The 19,002-nt window shown below is 45.8% G+C and overlaps 41 pseudogenes; all 41 read left to right on the top strand.

The window, feature by feature from the left end:
* Window positions 1-56: 56 nt before the first annotated feature.
* Window positions 57-175, top strand: LOC144187399 (5S ribosomal RNA; annotated as a pseudogene).
* Window positions 176-231: 56 nt separating this feature from the next.
* Window positions 232-350, top strand: LOC144184712 (5S ribosomal RNA; annotated as a pseudogene).
* Window positions 351-601: 251 nt separating this feature from the next.
* LOC144187562 (5S ribosomal RNA) lies at window positions 602-720 on the top strand (annotated as a pseudogene).
* Window positions 721-776: 56 nt separating this feature from the next.
* LOC144189763 (5S ribosomal RNA) lies at window positions 777-895 on the top strand (annotated as a pseudogene).
* Window positions 896-951: 56 nt separating this feature from the next.
* Window positions 952-1,070, top strand: LOC144190618 (5S ribosomal RNA; annotated as a pseudogene).
* Window positions 1,071-1,126: 56 nt separating this feature from the next.
* LOC144187388 (5S ribosomal RNA) lies at window positions 1,127-1,245 on the top strand (annotated as a pseudogene).
* A 56-nt stretch (window positions 1,246-1,301) lies between these two features.
* On the top strand, window positions 1,302-1,420 carry LOC144191414 (5S ribosomal RNA; annotated as a pseudogene).
* A 56-nt stretch (window positions 1,421-1,476) lies between these two features.
* On the top strand, window positions 1,477-1,595 carry LOC144186210 (5S ribosomal RNA; annotated as a pseudogene).
* A 56-nt stretch (window positions 1,596-1,651) lies between these two features.
* Window positions 1,652-1,790, top strand: LOC144187143 (5S ribosomal RNA; annotated as a pseudogene).
* Window positions 1,791-1,846: 56 nt separating this feature from the next.
* On the top strand, window positions 1,847-1,965 carry LOC144190995 (5S ribosomal RNA; annotated as a pseudogene).
* A 56-nt stretch (window positions 1,966-2,021) lies between these two features.
* On the top strand, window positions 2,022-2,150 carry LOC144182906 (5S ribosomal RNA; annotated as a pseudogene).
* A 56-nt stretch (window positions 2,151-2,206) lies between these two features.
* LOC144183915 (5S ribosomal RNA) lies at window positions 2,207-2,335 on the top strand (annotated as a pseudogene).
* Window positions 2,336-2,391: 56 nt separating this feature from the next.
* Window positions 2,392-2,510, top strand: LOC144185417 (5S ribosomal RNA; annotated as a pseudogene).
* Window positions 2,511-2,566: 56 nt separating this feature from the next.
* Window positions 2,567-2,685, top strand: LOC144187949 (5S ribosomal RNA; annotated as a pseudogene).
* A 56-nt stretch (window positions 2,686-2,741) lies between these two features.
* Window positions 2,742-2,860, top strand: LOC144184345 (5S ribosomal RNA; annotated as a pseudogene).
* Window positions 2,861-2,916: 56 nt separating this feature from the next.
* On the top strand, window positions 2,917-3,035 carry LOC144182719 (5S ribosomal RNA; annotated as a pseudogene).
* Window positions 3,036-3,091: 56 nt separating this feature from the next.
* LOC144187447 (5S ribosomal RNA) lies at window positions 3,092-3,210 on the top strand (annotated as a pseudogene).
* A 56-nt stretch (window positions 3,211-3,266) lies between these two features.
* LOC144181805 (5S ribosomal RNA) lies at window positions 3,267-3,385 on the top strand (annotated as a pseudogene).
* Window positions 3,386-3,441: 56 nt separating this feature from the next.
* LOC144186513 (5S ribosomal RNA) lies at window positions 3,442-3,550 on the top strand (annotated as a pseudogene).
* Window positions 3,551-3,606: 56 nt separating this feature from the next.
* LOC144181733 (5S ribosomal RNA) lies at window positions 3,607-3,725 on the top strand (annotated as a pseudogene).
* Window positions 3,726-3,781: 56 nt separating this feature from the next.
* On the top strand, window positions 3,782-3,910 carry LOC144184502 (5S ribosomal RNA; annotated as a pseudogene).
* A 56-nt stretch (window positions 3,911-3,966) lies between these two features.
* LOC144189743 (5S ribosomal RNA) lies at window positions 3,967-4,085 on the top strand (annotated as a pseudogene).
* A 56-nt stretch (window positions 4,086-4,141) lies between these two features.
* Window positions 4,142-4,260, top strand: LOC144190604 (5S ribosomal RNA; annotated as a pseudogene).
* A 56-nt stretch (window positions 4,261-4,316) lies between these two features.
* On the top strand, window positions 4,317-4,435 carry LOC144186943 (5S ribosomal RNA; annotated as a pseudogene).
* Window positions 4,436-4,491: 56 nt separating this feature from the next.
* On the top strand, window positions 4,492-4,620 carry LOC144185473 (5S ribosomal RNA; annotated as a pseudogene).
* A 56-nt stretch (window positions 4,621-4,676) lies between these two features.
* Window positions 4,677-4,795, top strand: LOC144181960 (5S ribosomal RNA; annotated as a pseudogene).
* A 56-nt stretch (window positions 4,796-4,851) lies between these two features.
* LOC144190697 (5S ribosomal RNA) lies at window positions 4,852-4,970 on the top strand (annotated as a pseudogene).
* A 56-nt stretch (window positions 4,971-5,026) lies between these two features.
* Window positions 5,027-5,145, top strand: LOC144191122 (5S ribosomal RNA; annotated as a pseudogene).
* Window positions 5,146-5,376: 231 nt separating this feature from the next.
* On the top strand, window positions 5,377-5,495 carry LOC144191822 (5S ribosomal RNA; annotated as a pseudogene).
* Window positions 5,496-5,551: 56 nt separating this feature from the next.
* On the top strand, window positions 5,552-5,670 carry LOC144182358 (5S ribosomal RNA; annotated as a pseudogene).
* A 56-nt stretch (window positions 5,671-5,726) lies between these two features.
* Window positions 5,727-5,845, top strand: LOC144189622 (5S ribosomal RNA; annotated as a pseudogene).
* A 56-nt stretch (window positions 5,846-5,901) lies between these two features.
* On the top strand, window positions 5,902-6,030 carry LOC144187223 (5S ribosomal RNA; annotated as a pseudogene).
* Window positions 6,031-6,086: 56 nt separating this feature from the next.
* LOC144186857 (5S ribosomal RNA) lies at window positions 6,087-6,205 on the top strand (annotated as a pseudogene).
* A 56-nt stretch (window positions 6,206-6,261) lies between these two features.
* LOC144189907 (5S ribosomal RNA) lies at window positions 6,262-6,380 on the top strand (annotated as a pseudogene).
* A 56-nt stretch (window positions 6,381-6,436) lies between these two features.
* On the top strand, window positions 6,437-6,555 carry LOC144190696 (5S ribosomal RNA; annotated as a pseudogene).
* Window positions 6,556-6,611: 56 nt separating this feature from the next.
* LOC144187560 (5S ribosomal RNA) lies at window positions 6,612-6,730 on the top strand (annotated as a pseudogene).
* Window positions 6,731-14,596: 7,866 nt separating this feature from the next.
* On the top strand, window positions 14,597-14,715 carry LOC144188190 (5S ribosomal RNA; annotated as a pseudogene).
* Window positions 14,716-14,771: 56 nt separating this feature from the next.
* LOC144190678 (5S ribosomal RNA) lies at window positions 14,772-14,890 on the top strand (annotated as a pseudogene).
* Window positions 14,891-15,121: 231 nt separating this feature from the next.
* On the top strand, window positions 15,122-15,240 carry LOC144183094 (5S ribosomal RNA; annotated as a pseudogene).
* A 56-nt stretch (window positions 15,241-15,296) lies between these two features.
* Window positions 15,297-15,415, top strand: LOC144182365 (5S ribosomal RNA; annotated as a pseudogene).
* Window positions 15,416-18,842: 3,427 nt separating this feature from the next.
* On the top strand, window positions 18,843-18,961 carry LOC144190229 (5S ribosomal RNA; annotated as a pseudogene).
* Window positions 18,962-19,002: the final 41 nt, after the last annotated feature.

Raw genomic sequence — 19,002 nt, 5'->3', positions numbered from 1 at the left:
TCATACCCCGCATCTTTTTCGACATTTCATGGGTGTCCATCTGCAAGAGCAGTACCGCTCACGGCCATACCACCCTGAAAAGGCCCGATCTCGTCCGATCTCGGAAGCCAAGCACGGTTCGGCCTGTTTAGTACCTGATTGGGAGACCGCTTGGGAATACCAGGTGCTGTGAGCATCATACCCCGCATCTTTTTCAACATTTCATGGGTGTCCATCTGCTAGTGCAGTACCGCTCACGGCCATACCACCCTAAAAAGGCCCGATCTCGTCTGATCTCGGAAGCCAAGCATGGTTCGGCCTGTTTAGGACCTGATTGGGAGACCGCTTGGGAATACCAGGTGCTGTGAGCATCATACCCCGCATCTTTTTCGACATTTCATGGGTGTCCATCTGCAAGAGCAATACCGCTCACGGCCATACCACCCTGATAAGGCCCGATCTCGTCCGATCTCGTCCGATCTCGGCAGCCAAGCATGGTTCGGCCTGGTTCGGCCTGGTTAGTACCTGATTGGGAGACCGCTTGGGAATACCAGGTGCTGTGAGCATCATACCCCGCATCTTTTTGGACATTTCATGGGTGTCCATCTGCAGGAGCAGTACCGCTCACGGCCATACCACCCTGAAAAGGCCCGATCTCGTCCGATCTCGGAAGCCAAGCATGGTTCGGCCTGTTTAGTACCTGATTGGGAGACCGCTTGGGAATACCAGGTGCTGTGAGCATCATACCCCGCATCTTTTTCGACATTTCATGGGTGTCCATCTGCAAGAGCAGTACCGCTCACGGCCATACCACCCTGAAAAGGCCCGATCTCGTCCGATCTCGGAAGCCAAGCATGGTTCGGCCTGTTTAGTACGTGATTGGGAGACCGCTTGGGAATACCAGGTGCTGTGAGCATCATACCCCGCATCTTTTTCGACATTTCATGGGTGTCCATCTGCTAGTGCAGTACCGCTCACGGCCATACCACCCTGAAAAGGCCCAATCTCGTCCGATCTCGGCAGCCAAGCATGGTTCGGCCTGGTTAGTACCTGATTGGGAGACCGCTTGGGAATACCAGGTGCTGTGAGCATCATACCCCGCATCTTTTTCGACATTTCATGGGTGTCCATCTGCTAGTGCAGTACCGCTCACGGCCATACCACCCTGAAAAGGCCCGATCTCGTCCGATCTCGGAAGCCAATCATGGTTCGGCCTGGTTAGTACCTGATTGGGTGACCGCTTGGGAATACCAGGTGCTGTGAGCATCATACCCCGCATATTTTTCGACATTTCATGGGTGTCCATCTGCAAGAGAAGTACCGCTTACGGCCATACCACCCTGTAAAGGCCCGATCTCTTCTGATCTTGGAAGCCAAGCATGGTTCGGCCTGGTTAGTACCTGATTGGGAGACCGCTTGGGAATACCAGGTGCTGTGAGCATCATACCCCGGAACTTTTTCGACATTTCATGGGTGTCCATCTGCATGAGCAGTACTACTCACGGCCATACCACCCTGAAAAGGCCTGATCTCGTCCGATATCGGAAGCCAAGCATGGTTCAGCCTGTTTAGTACCTGATTGGGAGACCGCTTGGGAATACCAGGTGCTGTGAGCATCATACCCCGCATCTTTTTCGACATTTCATGGGTGTCCATCTGCAAGTGCAGTATCGCTCACGGCCATACCACCCTGATAAGGCCCGATCTTGCCCGATCTCGCCCGATCTCGTCCGATCTCGGAAGCCAAGCATTGTTCGGCCTGTATAGTACCTGATTGGGAGACCGCTTGGGAATACCAGGTGCTGTGAGCATCATACCCCGCATCTTTTTCGACATTTCATGGGTGTCCATCTGCTAGTGCAGTACCGCTCACGGCCATACCACCCTGAAAAGGCCCGATCTCGTCCGATCTCGGAAGCCTAGCATGGTTCGGCCTGTTTAGTACCTGATTGGGAGACCGCTTGGGAATACCAGGTGCTGTGAGCATCATACCCCGCATCTTTTTCGACATTTCATGGGTGTCCATCTACTAGTGCAGTACCGCTCACGGCCATACCACCCTGAAAAGGCCCGATCTCGTCCGATCTCGTCCGATCTCGGCAGCCAAGCATGGTTCGGCCTGGTTAGTACCTGATTGGGAGACCGCTTGGGAATACCAGGTGCTGTGAGCATCATACCCCGCATCTTTTTCGACATTTCATTGGTGTCCATCTGCAAGAGCAATACCGCTCACGGCCATACCACCCTGATAAGGCCCGATCTCGTCCGATCTCGTCCGATCTCGGCAGCCAAGCATGGTTCGGCCTGGTTAGTACCTGATTGGGAGACCGCTTGGGAATACCAGGTGCTGTGAGCATCATACCCCGCATCTTTTTCGACATTTCATGGGTGTCCATCTGCAAGAGCAGTACCTGCCATGGCCATACCACCCTGAAAAGGCCCGACCTCGTCCGATCTCGGAAGCCAAGCATGGTTCGGCCTGGTTAGTACCTGATTGGGAGACCGCTTGGGAATACCAGGTGCTGTGAGCATCATACCCCGCATCTTTTTCGACATTTCATGGGTGTCCATCTGCAAAAGCAGTACCGCTCACGGCCATACCACCCTGAAAAGGCCCGATCTCATCCGATCTCGGAAGCCAAGCATGGTTCGGCCTGGTTAGTACCTGATTGGGAGACCGCTTGGGAATACCAGGTGCTGTGAGCATCATACCCCGCATCTTTTTCGACATTTCATGGGTGTCCATCTGCAATTGCGGTACCGCTCACGGATATACCACCCTGAAAAGGCCCGATCTCGTCCGATCTCGGAAGCCAAGCATTGTTCGGCCTGTTTAGTACCTGATTGGGAGACCGCTTGGGAATACCAGGTCCTGTGAGCATCATACCCCGCATCTTTTTCGACATTTCATGGGTGTCCATCTGCAAGAGCAGTACCGCTCACGGCCATACCACCCTGAAAAGGCCCGATCTCGCCCGATCTCGGAAGCCAAGCATGGTTCGCCCTGTTTAGTACCTGATTGGGAGACCGCTTGGGAATACCAGGTGCTGTGAGCATCATACCCCGCATCTTTTTCGACATTTCATGGGTGTCCATCTGCAAGTGCAGTACCGCTCACGGCCATACCACCCTGAAAAGGCCCGATCTCGTCGGATCTCGGAAGCCAAGCATGGTTCGGCCTGGTTAGTACCTGATTGGGAGACCGCTTGGGAATACCAGGTGCTGTGAGCATCATGCCCCGCATCTTTTTCGACATTTCATGGGTGTCCATCTGCAAGGGCAGTACCGCTCACGGCCATACCACCCTGATAAGGCCCGAACTCGCTCGATCTCGGAAGCCAAGCATGGTTCGGCCTGGTTAGTACCTGATTGGGAGACCGCTTGGGAATACCAGGTGCTGTGAGCATCATACCCCGCATCTTTTTCGACATTTCATGGGTGTCCATCTGCAAGAGCAGTACCGCTCACGGCCATACCACCCTGATAAGGCCCGATCTCGGAAGCCAAGCATGGTTCGGCCTGGTTAGTACCTGATTGGGAGACCGCTTGGGAATACCAGGTGCTGTGAGCATCATACCCCGCATCTTTTTCGACATTTCATGGGTGTCCATCTGCAAAAGCAGTACCGCTCACGGCCATACCACCCTGATAAGGCCCGATCTCGTCCGATCACGGAAGCCAAGCATGGTTTGGCCTGGTTAGTACCTGATTGGGAGACCGCTTGGGAATACTAGGTGCTGTGAGCATCATACCCCGCGTCTTTTTCGACATTTCATGGGTGTCCATCTGCAAGAGCAGTACCGCTCACGGCCATACCACCCTGAAAAGGCCCGATCTCGTCTGATCTCGTCCGATCTCGGAAGCCAAGCATGGTTCGGCCTGGTTAGTACCTGATTGGGAGACCGCTTGGGAATACCAGGTGCTGTGAGAACCATGCCCCGCATCTTTTTCGACATTTCATGGGTGTCCATCTGCAAGAGGAGTACCGCTCACGGCCATACCACCCTGAAAAGGCCCGATCTCGTCCGATCTCGGAAGCCAAGCATCGTTCGGCCTGATTAGTACCTGATTGGGAGACCGCTTGGGAATACCAGGTGCTGTGAGCATCATACCCCGCATCTTTTTCGACATTTCATGGGTGTCCATCTGCAAGAGCAGTACCGCTCACGGCCATACCACCCTGAAAAGGCCCGATCTCTTTCGATCCCGGAAGCCAAGCATGGTTTGGCCTGGTTAGTACCTGATTGGGAGACCGCTTGGGAATACCAGGTGCTGTGAGCATCATACCCCGCATCTTTTTCGACATTTCATGGGTGTCCATCTGCAAGAGCAGTACCGCTCACGGCCATACCACCCTGAAAAGGCCCGATCTCGTCCGATCTCGGCAGCCCAGCATGTGTCGGCCTGGTTAGCACCTGATTGGGAGACCGCTTGGGAATACCAGGTGCTGTGAGCATCATGCCCCGCATCTTTTTCGACATTTCATGGGTGTCCATCTGCAAGAGCAGTACCGCTCACGGCCATACCACCCTGAAAAGGCCTGATCTCGTCCGATCTCGTCCGATCTCGGAAGTCAAGCATGGTTCGGCCTGTTTAGTACCTGATTGGGAGACCGCTTGGGAATACCAGGTGCTGTGAGAACCATGCCCCGCATCTTTTTCGACATTTCATGGGTGTCCATCTGCAAGAGCAGTACCGCTCACGGCCATACCACCCTGAAAAGGCCCGATCTCATCTGATCTCAGCAGCCAAGCATAGTTCGGCCTGGTTAGTACCTGATTGGGAGACCGCTTGGGAATACCAGGTGCTGTGAGCATCATAACCCGCATCTTTTTCGACATTTCATGGGTGTCCATCTGCAAGAGCAGAACCGCTCACGGCCATACCACCCTGAAAAGGCCCGATCTCGTCCGATCTCGGAAGCCAAGCATCGTTCGGCCTGTTTAGTACCTGATTGGGAGACCGCTTGGGAATACCAGGTGCTGTGAGCATCTTGCCCCGCATCTTTTTCGACATTTCATGGGTGTCCATCTGCAAGAGCGGTACTGCTCACGGCCATACCACCCTGAAAAGGCCCGATCTCTTTTGATCCCGGAAGCCAAGCATGGTTTGGCCTGGTTAGTACCTGATTGGGAGACCGCTTGGGAATACCAGGTGCTGTGAGCATCATACCCCGCATCTTTTTCGACATTTCATGGGTGTCCATCCGCAAGAGCAGTACCGCTCACGGCCATACCACCCTGAAAAGGCCCGATCTCGTCCGATCTCGGCAGCCCAGCATGTGTCGGCCTGGTTAGTACCTGGTTGTGAGACCGCTTGGGAATACCAGGTAATGTGAGCATCATACCCCGCATCTTTTTCGACATTTCATGGGTGTCCATCTGCTAGTGCAGTACCGCTCATGGCCATACCACCCTGAAAAGGCCCGATCTCGTCCGATCTCGGCAGCCAAGCATGGTTCGGCCTGTTTAGTACCTGATTGGGAGACCGCTTCGGAATACCAGGTGCTGTGAGCATCATACCCCGCATCTTTTTCGACATTTCATGGGTGTCCATCTGCTAGTGCAGTACCGCTCATGGCCATACCACCCTGAAAAGGCCCGATCTCGTCCGAACTCGGCAGCCAAGCATGGTTCGGCCTGTTTGGTACCTGATTGGGAGACCGCTTTGGAATACCAGGTGCTGTGAGCATCATACCCCGCATCTTTTTCGACATTTCATGGGTGTCCATCTGCTAGTGCAGTACCGCTCACGGCCATACCACCCTGAAAAGGCCTGATCTCGTCCGATCTCGGGAGCCAAGCATGGTTCGGCCTGGTTAGTACCTGATTGGGAGACCGCTTGGGAATACCAGGTGCTGTGAGCATCATACCCCGCATCTTTTTCGACATTTCATGGGTGTCCATCTGCTAGTGCAGTACCGCTCACGACCATACCACCCTGAAAAGGCCCGATCTCGTCCGATCTCGTCCGATCTAGGAAGCCAAGCATGGTTCGGCCTGTTTAGTACCTGATTGGGAGACCGCTTGGGAATACCAGGTGCTGTGAGCATCATACCCCGCATCTTTTTCGACATTTCATGGGTGTCCATCTGCTAGTGCAGTACCGCTCACAGCCATACCACCCTGAAAAGGCCCGATCTCGCCCGATCTCAGAAGCCAAGCATGTTTCGGCCTGGTTAGTACCTGATTGGGAGAGCGCTTGGGAATACCAGGTGCTGTGAGCATCATACCCCGCATCTTTTTCGACATTTCATGGGTGTCCATCTGCAAGAGCAGTACCGCTCATGGCCATACCACCCTGAAAAGGCCCGATCTCATCCGATCTCGGCAGCCAAGCATAGTTCGGCCTGGTTAGTACCTGATTGGGAGACCGCTTGGGAATACCAGGTGCTGTGAGCATCATAACCCGCATCTTTTTCGACATTTCATGGGTGTCCATCTGCAAGAGCAGTACCGCTCACGGCCATACCACCCTGAAAAGGCCCGATCTCGTCCGATCTCGGAAGCCAAGCATCGTTCGGCCTGTTTAGTACCTGATTGGGAGACCGCTTGGGAATACCAGGTGCTGTGAGCATCTTGCCCCGCATCTTTTTCGACATTTCATGGGTGTCCATCTGCAAGGACAGTACTGCTCACGGCCATACCACCCTGAAAAGGCCCGATCTCGTCCGATCTCGGAAGCCAAGCATGGTTCGGCCTGTTTAGTACCTGATTGGGAGACCGCTTGGGAATACCAGGTGCTGTGAGCATCATACCCCGCATCTTTTTCGACATTTCATGGTGTTGGGTTTGTTCTGTTTTACTATTATAATAGTTATATTAAATTCATTTCTTTATTAAATCATTCTCTTTCTTTTCTCTGTATTAATTCATTACTTTGTTAAATCATTCTCTTTCTGTTTTTCAAAAGTGTTGAGGTCACACCAAGTCATCTTTAACCTAGACAGCCTGTTCCAAGATGGTTATACAAACAATCCACCCAATCTGGGTCCTTGAGATTTGGTGGGCCCTTGGTGACGAGGACAGGGCTATTCGGACAATAACAAGAATATTGTTATCGTTATGAAACCGTACACTTCGGGTTTTTCTGTATGTAACGATTATATGATTATGATTATATTATATGATTCTTAGGTCAAGGAGGTTGTATAATTACTCTAATCTACATGTTGTTAGGTCTAGTCCCTGTTTTTGTTATTAGTAAAATACTTTGATTGTTATTGTAGTCCCAGATGTTGTTTTTACTCATACGTGATGGAATGATCAACAACTCTGTAACTTGTGACCATAAGAATGCGACGAAAACGTCTATTCGAGGAGACGTTCGGAAGTCGTAAGGTGACGCTTGCTGTAATGCTCCCCTCCGGAGGCTTTTTATCTGTTGTATCCATTTCTATTTAATTAAATGTCAATAATTGAATAAGATGTCTTCCTGCAGTTATTGATAATTACGGACGAAGGTAATTATTAATGAACCTGACATTTTGGTCCTTCTGAGCCATGGAGGTCAATATACCGGAGCGAGAACCCAGGCACTGCTGTTCGACATCTGGTAAGTGACCGTGCGCACGGCGTCTTCAAAACCCTTGGTGGGCCGGAGTTTTCGACGGGGGCGCCTGGATTCTCGGCGGTTGAAGACTTTTCCTGCTGGAGGGAGACATCTGATGGATCTCGGGTAAGTCCACATTAATGTCTGCATGTTGTGAAGGTGTTTCCAAATGCGTTAAAGGGACATTGTATGTGAGGTCCATTGTTGGGCTGGTTTCGCGTCCTGGGTGACGGCGATAAAACCCTGTGTTTATACTAGTCAATGGCAGGTACGGTGGGGCACTTTGCTGGAAAGTGTCCTGTGTCTCAGGGGTAGGCACGAATATATTGTACTAGAGGTACAATATTGGGGCCGGGGAGTGTCCTGTGTCTAAAGGGTAGGCACGAATATACGTTGTATGGTGTTTGTGTGGTTTCTGCAGTAAAATTAGGAAAGGCCTAGGAGATACAGTCGATACAGTCGAATAGATAATAATAATATTAATAATAATAATAAATAATAGAGTTAACTGTGTGAGGCACACGAACTCACTACAAAAAAAAAAATAAAAGTAAAATATGGGAAACACGTGTTGTAAGGCGGGTTTGGATGACGATCCAAAAAATACGTCTAACTTGTAAGGATTGGAAAAAATTGGAAAGACAAAGCGCTTTAAAAATATTACACAGCTATATTTATGGATAAATAAATATGGGTTTGCTGGCCAGCTTAAAATGCATAAAATGCAGGATAATATATGCACTAATGCATAGAGGTAATATACATATATAAATAATATGCGAGTGGATAAAAGTGTAACAGCTTGTTCCACAGACACTAATGGAGGTAATATACATATATAAATAATATGTGAGTGGATAAAAGTGTAACAGCTTGTTCCACAGACACTAATGGCGAAATAAGGCCGGGGAGAAGTTAAAAAATACTATTTTGGGAAAATAGTGGGGGCTCCCTCGGATAACGGGGATATATTTAAGACCGTGGCGGCGGGAAAGTACTGTTTGGTAAGGAAAAAATAGCGGGGCCTCCTCGGCTGACGGGGAAAATATTTACCGAGATAGGTGACGGGCGCGGAGGAAGTTTAACAAAAATAAAGGGAGCTAGAAAATTAATGGGGACACTGGTATTTGATTTGGTTAATCCGGGTATGACGTTTTGTGATTACAATAAATTGGGTTTTTTTGTGATGCTTGGGCTTGTATAACAACAATTAGAATGGTTATTTCCAAGTGCTGGTGGTGCTTTGTTAATATAACCTATATGTACTGTCAATTTACAGCAATGTGATGGCTTATTGCAGCTTGGTTTTTGATCCCGTCCGCTAACGGGAAGATGGTGTTTAAAAAGACAAAAGAATATATACAAAATGATCATTTAAATTTTAGCAGGGAATGTCACCTGTGTTTTTATTATGCTCTAGACTTGCCAAAAAATGTGTCGACTGCGGGGGAAGCGTTTCTGGTGCAGCGGCTGCTGATTAGATGGGAGTGAAACATGTGGGCCGCGGGGCAGACGATTTAACTGTGTTGGGCTTTCGGGAGCGTTCGGACCGTGTAAACGACTAAAATTTTGTGATCCCTTCCGTGAAGACATTATAATAATAATAATTGGCCTTGGGGGTGCTGAAGCAAACTTGAGGGCAGAAAATGGGTTTTTGCCATATTGTTGTGCTTGCAGCATACATATTCTGGATATATGGGGTCTTGGAAAAATATTGTGATGTAGTTGAATATCGGAAGAGGGGTTAATTTGACGTTTTAATGGTTGTCTTCTCTAAAAAGCGTTGTATTTGGGCACAGGGAAAAAGCTGGTTTGTAAACATAAGATAACAATGCTGTTTTCGCAGCAAGAGTGGAGGTCATAGTTAACGGCTAATTGCGTTTTCTGTTTGGACTTTTCAGAATAAGAACAATACATGGGCTGCAAGAAATGCAAGGTTATGCGAATGCTTTCGCATTGATATTTTGGGTTTTAAAATGAAATGTATTAAGAGGATAGAAAAAATCTGTTCAGTAAAAGGTTGATTTGGTAAAAAGCTTTGGATTTGGGAAATAGACCAAAATAGTCATTTTTGAGCAATTGTGGATTTCAAAGGGCTCTTAGTTAAAGGAAACTAGCTTTTGGAGGATAAAATAATATTAATACTATTTCAGAATTTTTTGATTATTCAAAATACTTTAATCCAGGAGGTTGGCTGTTTAAAAGAAAAAAAGGCCAGGATGACAAAATTTACAATATTATGGTATATTGGTGACGATAAGGTTTTTAAAACATTAAAGTTTGTAATTAGGAATTGTCTAACAAAAGGTTGATTTCTCTCATTTAATTGTTGTAGATTTTTGTTTTGGTAACAGGCTATGGGAAATGACTCTTGTCTTAAGTAAACATCATATGAGGTGATTTACAAAGTATAGTAGGTATTGAATTATTTGGCTGATTAACGACATCAGATGGGAAATTTACAATGCAATAGTGGCATGATAAAATTCATGGCATTCATCCAAATAATTAGGTGAATTGTAAATAAAATAATTGGTTTAGGATGAGCATATTTTCCCTAAGAATGGAGTAACATGGAATGTTTTTCAAAGTGCACTTGAAAGAACATTGTCTGTTGTCCTGGCAGGAGGAAATATGCTTTGTCACAGGTCATATTGATGACTTTAAGGATATTACGGATTGGATAAGCATTGGTCAATTGATACAACCAAATAACGTTGCTTTTACGGCATTAAGGGCATGCAAATTGGTGAGAACTTTAGCAACGATGGGGTTAATACGCCTGAATGTTACAGTGATAACGAGTGACAATAACAAGCTTAGATAAGGGAGGGAAAGGAGAAATTCTCCAAATTCCAGAATCTGGCTTAGAAACAGGTTATGTTAGTCGTTTTGGGTTTTTGACAGGATGTGGTAGTACATTAATTCTGGGAAATTTTGGGAAATTGGGGACCCCATATCTAAAACAAGTTTGAGACAAATGTGTAAATAGGCTCTATTTGGCGCTGGATGCACGAATTCTAGTGGGGCCTTTCATGTTTTGAAACAAGTGACGCTTTAGGTAGATGGGTTGTCTATGAACAAAATGGGATGGGGGAAATTCGCTTACAAATTCGGCGTGTTATCTTGGTTCATAGAATTTGGAGTCAAGGCGACGTAATAAAGGCCATAGGCGTCATGTTGTATAAAATAGGCGTGGATGAATTTGTTTTACAAATGGGGGAGATTATTTTATCACCTGGGGGAAAAAAAAAAAAAAAAGTGGAAACCAAATTGGATGGCCGCATTAAAAGGTGATTGGCATGCTATTAAAGGGAATTGGGATTTTCCAAAAACATGATAGGGGGCCATTAGGTCATGGCGGCTGTGAAAATAAAAACCTTAGATGTGAAACTATTGCCACCTCAATTCGGGGAACAAACAGCTAAATTGATAGCATTTAAAAGGATATAACTTTGTGTGAAACTTGAAGGTAATTTTTTTACAAACGGTTAAAATGCTAGAGTGGGGGTGTGTATATTAAAGGATCTACTAATGAATGCGGGGTGGATCCAGACTTTCCGGAATGTGGGGTATTCATGGCGTCCTCGAGAATTTGTGGATTTTCTCCGGGTACTCCAGTTTACTCCCACAAAATGAAATTATGGATGCTAGACTGGTTGAACACACTAAATTCTTCTTTTTATGAGTGTGAGCGTGAATGATAGTTTGTCTTTTTGTGTTTTTTGATTGGCAGACCACCGAGACATAATCTATCAATAAAAGATCAATAAAGAAAATAATTTGGGCTTGAGTCAAGGGAAGACCTATGTCTCGACAAGGGGGAGGTGGCCTTGCTACAACGGCACTACAAGGCTTAGGGTTTAAATCTATATGCATACCCACATATCCATTTCAAAAAATACATATAGATTTTATTTTATTTTTATTAGATCATATGGATATCATTCCACGATATGGAATTCCAGAAACTATTTATAGTGATAATGGCTCCCATTTTGTTAATATAATAGTTGTCTACCATCCACAATTGGCGGACCTTATATGAAGTCCTGTTTGGTAGACCTTACAAATTGTTATTATTCACTACACAATGACAATTGGATGATGAGGCGAATCTATCAGAAAAAAAAAAAAAACGCACACACCAAATTTAGACTATCAGAGGGAGATTTTGCTTGTCAACAGGAAACGGACGAAGCGACGGTGATTCTTGAAGACTGGATGCTGATAAGCAGCATAAAAGAAGAAACATCGGAGCAACGCAAAGTGGGAGGGTCCTTGTTACTGAAAGGGGACACGGATGCACCTTTCCCACAGTAAGAAGGTTGTCTAAATTGAAACGTTTCAAGAGGATAACTCCCTAAACAAAGACAAAAAGTCATGTTGAAAACAATTATTGCTTTTGGGGCAATGAGATTAATGATGATTGTGATTCTATTCCTTTCCACAGTAGGGTTGTTTTCTCCAGTTGGAGAAAAAGGCGGAGGCGTTTCAATTGAGGATACACCTTCTTACGGGAGGGTAAACCGAGAAACATACACATTTACATTTAATTAACATTACCTACTAAATCAAATTTCCAAAATGAAAATATATATTTGGACTCGGCGACGTCCCGGTTGCCATACAAAGGGGCAATCTATGGTGAGAAATATGTGTGGTACATTAACAGCAAAAAAATTGAAGATTGGGAAAAGCCTTGTTGCAGAAATTGGTCAAGATTGGAAAGCTTGGACTGACATATTAACCTGTGAAATTTATTTCTGAAACAGGGATTTCCCAAACGGGGGATAATTGGGCGCTGTTAATGGAGTGTAAAGAAGGCAAGCACTATGTGGAGCTACTTTGGTAAAAGGGTGGTCTCAATTGAAACATTGAGGGGACGGGTAAGATAAACTTTCTGACTTAATAAGATACGGGAAACACCAATATTAATTGAAAAGATTATTGCTCAGCAAGCAATACCATAAAACTATAGGGAACTCTTTTATATTGGGTTTGACGTCTCCATATGGTTTCAATTGAGACTAAACCATCTTACAAAAGATTAGGATAAACTACCAGACAAGGGAAAATACGATGGGATCTAACAACTCCCTCAATCACCATTCATTTGGGGAAAAGTGTTTTTACAAATGAAAAAACGTGTCCTACTTGGCAAGAAAAAATATTGAAGCAGTGTTTATCCTGTTACGCGGTAAATAGGAAGTCAATTTTTCCACTGTTTAATCATTTTACCTGCTTAAACCTTACAGGGCATGGTCTGAAGCTGGGGGCGATAAATGAGACGTGGTGTACCGGCGTTCTAAAACAAACTACACCCCTGATACCACGTTCTGGCCTATGGTGGCGGGGTGGTAGATAAATTATACGACTCCTGCCGAAACGCGGCAGGACTAGGTACTTTGGTCTCACTGCTCTTACCGGTGTCTGTTTTTCCATCCACAGTGGAGGAGATACAATTGGCGGCTCATAATTCGGAGGTGAAGGGTCGACCCTCCCGACATCGTCGAGAGGCATGGAGGGAAGGAGATCCAACATACATTGATGCGATTGGCATCCCCCGGGGCGTACCAGATGAGTATAAGCTGGCTAATCAGATCGCAGCAGGTTGGGAGTCTATCTTCCTTCTAATCACCCCAAACAAAAATGTGGATAGAATAAATTACTTACATTACAATGTTCAAAACTTGGAAATTATACTGAACAGGGATTTGTGGCCATGAAGGAACAACTGGCAGCTACCAGTCTGATGGCGTTCCAGAATCGCATAGCGGTGGATATGATCCTTGAAACAGGGGGCGTGTGTGCAATGTTTGGAAAACAATGTTGCACCTTCATACCGAACAACGCGTCACCCAGTGGATCTCTCACCAGGGCCATTACTGGCCTGCAAACACTGAACCGCAATATGCAAGAGCACTCTGGAGTAGATACGTCCGCATTGTCAGATTGGTGGGATAAGACCTTTGGAAAATCTAAAGATTTGGCTACATCCTTCGTGGTTACTATAGGCACAATTACCGCTATCCTAACATTGTGTGGGTGATGTAGTATCCCCTGTTTGCGCTCCTTGCTAAGCCGACTTATAACTACTGCAATTGCCCCTACAAATTCTAAAGTACATGAGTTGTATCTTATGGGACGGTTTGGGGAAAGCAGTGAGGTCCAGGAGTACGGTAAATCCGAGGACCAATTGGACGAATATAATTATGTTTTTTCTCTTTCAGACCAGCCATGGGAGTAAGGAGTAGGCGGATAAAATCGCAGTCACCGACATTTCCATTTAGTGATTACTAAGAAATGACTAATAACATACATATTATAAAAACGGGGGAATGTTGGGTTTGTTCTGTTTTACTATTATAATAGTTATATTAAATTCATTTCTTTATTAAATCATTCTCTTTCTTTTCTCTGTATTAATTCATTACTTTGTTAAATCATTCTCTTTCTGTTTTTCAAAAGTGTTGAGGTCACACCAAGTCATCTTTAACCTAGACAGCCTGTTCCAAGATGGTTATACAAACAATCCACCCAATCTGGGTCCTTGAGATTTGGTGGGCCCTTGGTGACGAGGACAGGGCTATTCGGACAATAACAAGAATATTGTTATCGTTATGTAACCGTACACTTCGGGTTTTTCTGTATGTAACGATTATATGATTATGATTATATTATATGATTCTTAGGTCAAGGAGGTTGTATAATTACTCTAATCTACATGTTGTTAGGTCTAGTCCCTGTTTTTGTTATTAGTAAAATACTTTGATTGTTATTGTAGTCCCAGATGTTGTTTTTACTCATACGTGATGGAATGATCAACAACTCTGTAACTTGTGACCATAAGAATGGGACGAAAACGTCTATTCGGGAAGACGTTCGGAAGTTGTAAGGTGACACTTGCTGTAACGCTCCCCTCCGGAGGCTTTTATCTGTTGTATCCATTTCTATTTAATTAAATGTCAATAATTGAATAAGATGTCTTCCTGCAGTTATTGAAAATTACGGACGAAGGTAATTATTAATGAACCTGACAGTGTCCATCTGCTAGTGCAGTACCGCTCACGGCCATACCACCCCGAAAAGGCCCGATCTCGTCCGATCTCGGAAGCCAAGCATGGTTCGGCCTGGTTAGTACCTGATTGGGAGACCGCTTGGGAATACCAGGTGCTGTGAGCATCATACCCCGCATCTTTTTTGACATTTCATGGGTGTCCATCTGCAAGAGCAGTACCGCTCACGGCCATACCACCCCGAAAAGGCCCGATCTCGCCCGATCTCGGAAGCCAAGCATGGTTCGGCCTGGTTAGTACCTGATTGGGAGACCGCTTGGGAATACCAGGTGCTGTGAGCATTATACCCCGCATCTTTTTTGACATTTCATGGGTGTCCATCTGCTAGTGCAGTACCGCTCACGGCCATACCACCCTGAAAAGGCCCAATCTCGTCCTGTCTCGGCAGCCAAGCATGGTTCGGCCCGTTTAGTACCTGATTGGGAGACCGCTTGGGAATACCAAGTGCTGTGAGCATCATACCCCGCATCTTTTTCGACATTTCATGGGTGTCCATCTGCAAGAGCAGTACCGCTCACGGCCATACCACCCTGAAAAGGCCCGACCTCGCCCGATTTCGGAAGCCAAGCATGGTTCGGCCTGGTTAGTACCTGATTGGGAGACCGCTTGGGAATACCAGGTGCTGTGAGCATCATACCCCGCATCTTTTTCGACATTTCATGGGTGTCCATCTGCTAGTGCAGTACCGCTCACGGCCATACCACCCTGAAAAGGCCCGATCTCGTTCGATCTTGGAAGCCAAGCATGGTGCGGCCTGGTTAATACCTGATTGGGAGACCGCTTGGGAATACCAGGTGCTGTGAGCATCATACCCCGCATCTTTTTCGACATTTCATGGGTGATCTATCTGAAATCCAGATCAAATTCTGGATTTCAGATAGATCAGTTGTCATCATGCACCTTTTACCAAGACTGGACCTATAGTAGGACTTAGATGGAGAGCTATCTTAAAAAGAACATGTCCTCATTACTTGGGGGAGAAACAAAGGATCCAAAATCACTCAGAGCTGTCAGGAGTGGTTGGATTGCCTTTCCTGGCATGACGTCACGATAACTATCAGCTGTCACTAATTACGTGATTAGATTATTTTTGGTATTTAAGCATTATGATTTTCTGTGGACGCGGTTGGATCGACTGGTTAAGTTCTGGTTTCGTTTCCTGTTAATCCTCGTAGTAATTGCTGTTTCCATTGACGCCACGCCGCATGTTCAGTTCGTTTGTAATGAGTGGTCAAGCCAAGTTGTTTAAGTTATGTTACCCCGTTTATTAAATCAACCAACAAGAGCTACAGATCTGCCTCACCTTTCCAATTACTTCGGCGACTCTGCATCTGGGTTCAACTTACCCTACGATCGCGTCGCACTACGCGGCGAAATCGTAACAGCACGATCCAACCATTATGGACCCAGCGGAGCGCCACCCACGCTCGCGCCGACGCACTCGGCGACGCAAACCATCCACCTCGAAGACACCGGACTGCTTGGAATGTATAAGAAACCCCTCAGAATCGTTTAGGAATTTTGTAATGGACACACCGTGGTGCGGGGCTCTCAGGCACATCATTTCTAGAGATGAGCCACAGCTGGTAGAAGAGTTAGAGCCGCAGCGTACTCATACGCCCCACCACTGCTATGCACGTCGCCCTGGGAAGCCTTTACCGTTTCATCATGATGCCCAGGTGCGTACAACCACCAGAGAGCGCCCAAGTTATCTTATGCCTATGCCCAGAGGAATTGATTCACCATGGAGGGAGCCTGAAGATTCTGGTGAGGAGGACACCCGTTGAGGAAGTTCCCCACGGCCAGCAGCGTGGCCAGGATCTTCTTGAAGGTCCGGTTGCCGGCCAGCTGCTCCATGCCCAACTTCAGGTCAAACGGGGGCTCGGCGATCTCCTGCTCGAGTGCCTCATAGTTGAGTTTGAAAGACCACAGCTGCAGGCGGGGGGTCAAGGCGCTGACGGAAGCCAGGCCCGAGAGGAATTCCTCGGCCGTCCCCAGGGGAACGTCGGGATTGGCCGAGCGAGCCTCGCGGATCTTCTGCTTCTCCTCCTCTGTGGGCGTCATGCTCAGGATCTTCTCCACACCCTCCTTGTTGATGGCAAAGTCGTCAAAGTTGAGGATGGCGCTCTTGATGACGTGAACGGCGGGCAGGACCGTCATCCCGATGTTGATGGCGGTGCTCCGCTTGGAGTCCAGAACCAGGATCTCGGACTTTTTGCTCTCTGGCGCTTTCTTGGCCCATGGCGTCTCTTTGGCCCTGGACTCAAAGAGGTGCTCCAGCTTCCCCATGTCCACTTGGACCTTGTCCAGTGACGCCAAAAATAATCTAATCACGTAATTAGTGACAGCTGATAGTTATCGTGACGTCATGCCAGGAAAGGCAATCCAACCACTCCTGACAAGAGCATCAAATAAAGACAATTTGTCGGTCTTTCGGGAACAGATGTTCTTGAAAAATAACCCTTTCGCTATGATTTCTAGAATTTTACTGACATAATGCAAGTGCATTCGCAGCTAGCCCTCAGAGATAAAATGAGTTGGATTTCCATCTCCAACAATACCAGCCGATATGTTATTTGAGGTTCTTGATCTGAATGAATTAAATGACCTCCGGTATGCAGTACAACTGTAGAGCAATTACTTTAAATTATGTTCATTCTTTTGTCCCCCGCCTGGTGCCCGTAGATAGCTGGGATAGGCCTTAGCACCCCCCGTGACCCTTGTGAGGATAAGCGGTTGAGAGAATGAATGAATGAAAGAATACTAAACAATGTCTTTCACATGACGATCATTTATACTAAACAATTACTATTAGTTTAAGCATGTGAAACTATGATAAAATATGATTTGGATTTTACAGCATGTTTTCGTAACCTGTTTTATGTTTATTTATATAAACAATAGACACCTTGTAAAGCATAGCTGTTGCTTCACATGTATTTCTTAGGGGCCTAACATTCAACCACATCTAAGCAGCAGTACTTGTAGACTTGCATTCTGTGAAGCGCAAAGTGTCCTTCTGTTCTAAAGAGACAGAACAGCAAGAAAAGGACTCTGTGCAACCTTCTTTACTCTGTAACAGCGGGATGATGCTTTTTGTGTAGAAAGGATGGAGTACAAAGTGTAAGCGAATGAGTGGAAAGTACTGCAGACAATGTATGACTGTTTTTTTCTATTTTTTTTCCGTGCAGTTGAGGAGTGTAGTTTGCAAGATCCAGCATGCCAGTACTATTGAATGCTGGGTATTTTGCTGAGCCTTCTTTAAAAATTACTTCTCTTATCATGTAAAAGTAGTGATATCTGAACAGACAGAAGAATAGTCAGTCATTTTCTTCTTAAAAAAATAAAAATAAAATACTTGTGGTTGCTAGAGTTATACAGTAAAAAAGGGGTGTGTGCATGTGGTGGTGGAGCAATATAATTTTAGTTTCAGTGAAATGAAAAATCTACAATAGTGATCCAATAAATTGGTGGTTATTGAAGTGCTATACCAATTGAATGTAATTTCTGGTAAAATTCTGTAGCTCCAGTGTTTAACCATAAATCCTATGTGATTTTTTGTTTTACAGTATAAAATGTGAAAACACTTATAAATCCCATTTAAATTCAGTGAATTCATTTAGTTGTGCTGCCACTACAACATTGCACCCAATCGGTTAGTCTTTAATTGAATCTGATTACCAGTCGATTTGAATTGAATGACTTGACCCCGCTGAGATATTTTCTCTAAAAGAATAATGGAGTTGCTTATTTGACTATTTAGTATTGTTATTTTGTTATCTTTTTGCATTTGGTGCTTTTTTTAAACATCTACTACTTTACATTATAATTGCTTGATCTGAGGCAGTTGGGTTGTAAAGGTTTAAATCAAAATTCAAAGTACGGTAATACACATATATACACACGATGCAACAGATGTGCAGTCCATTTGCAGCGTCCAGAAGTAAAACAACATGTGAAAATTGAGTGTATAGAGTGCAAAAAGTCTTACTGCAATCAAGCTGACTTTACTCCTTTGTTATTATTGCTGACTCAAAGACAAATACCAATTTGGCCTGAAATGCACAAAAGTAAAACATAGCTGTATATATTCCTGCCTTTTCCCCCCTCTTTTATAACCTGAATATTCCAACTGACTTTGAATAATGTCAAATCCCAATTGATTTGGGTAGCAGGTGTAGAAGGTCGAATAAATACTTTAGCTCATGGGTGTCCATCTGCAAGAGCAGTACCGCTCACGGCCATACCACCCTGAAAAGGCCTGATCTCGTCCGATCTCGGAAGCCAAGCATAGTTCGGCCTGGTTAGTACCTGATTGGGAGACCGCTTGGGAATACCAGGTGCTGTGAGCATCATACCCCGCATCTTTTTTGACATTTCATGGGTGTCCATC

This window comes from Stigmatopora nigra, unplaced genomic scaffold, assembly GCF_051989575.1.
Source record: "Stigmatopora nigra isolate UIUO_SnigA unplaced genomic scaffold, RoL_Snig_1.1 HiC_scaffold_24, whole genome shotgun sequence".
NCBI classification, from domain to species: domain Eukaryota; kingdom Metazoa; phylum Chordata; class Actinopteri; order Syngnathiformes; family Syngnathidae; genus Stigmatopora; species Stigmatopora nigra.
This window is presented reverse-complemented; position numbering and strand designations above follow the sequence as displayed.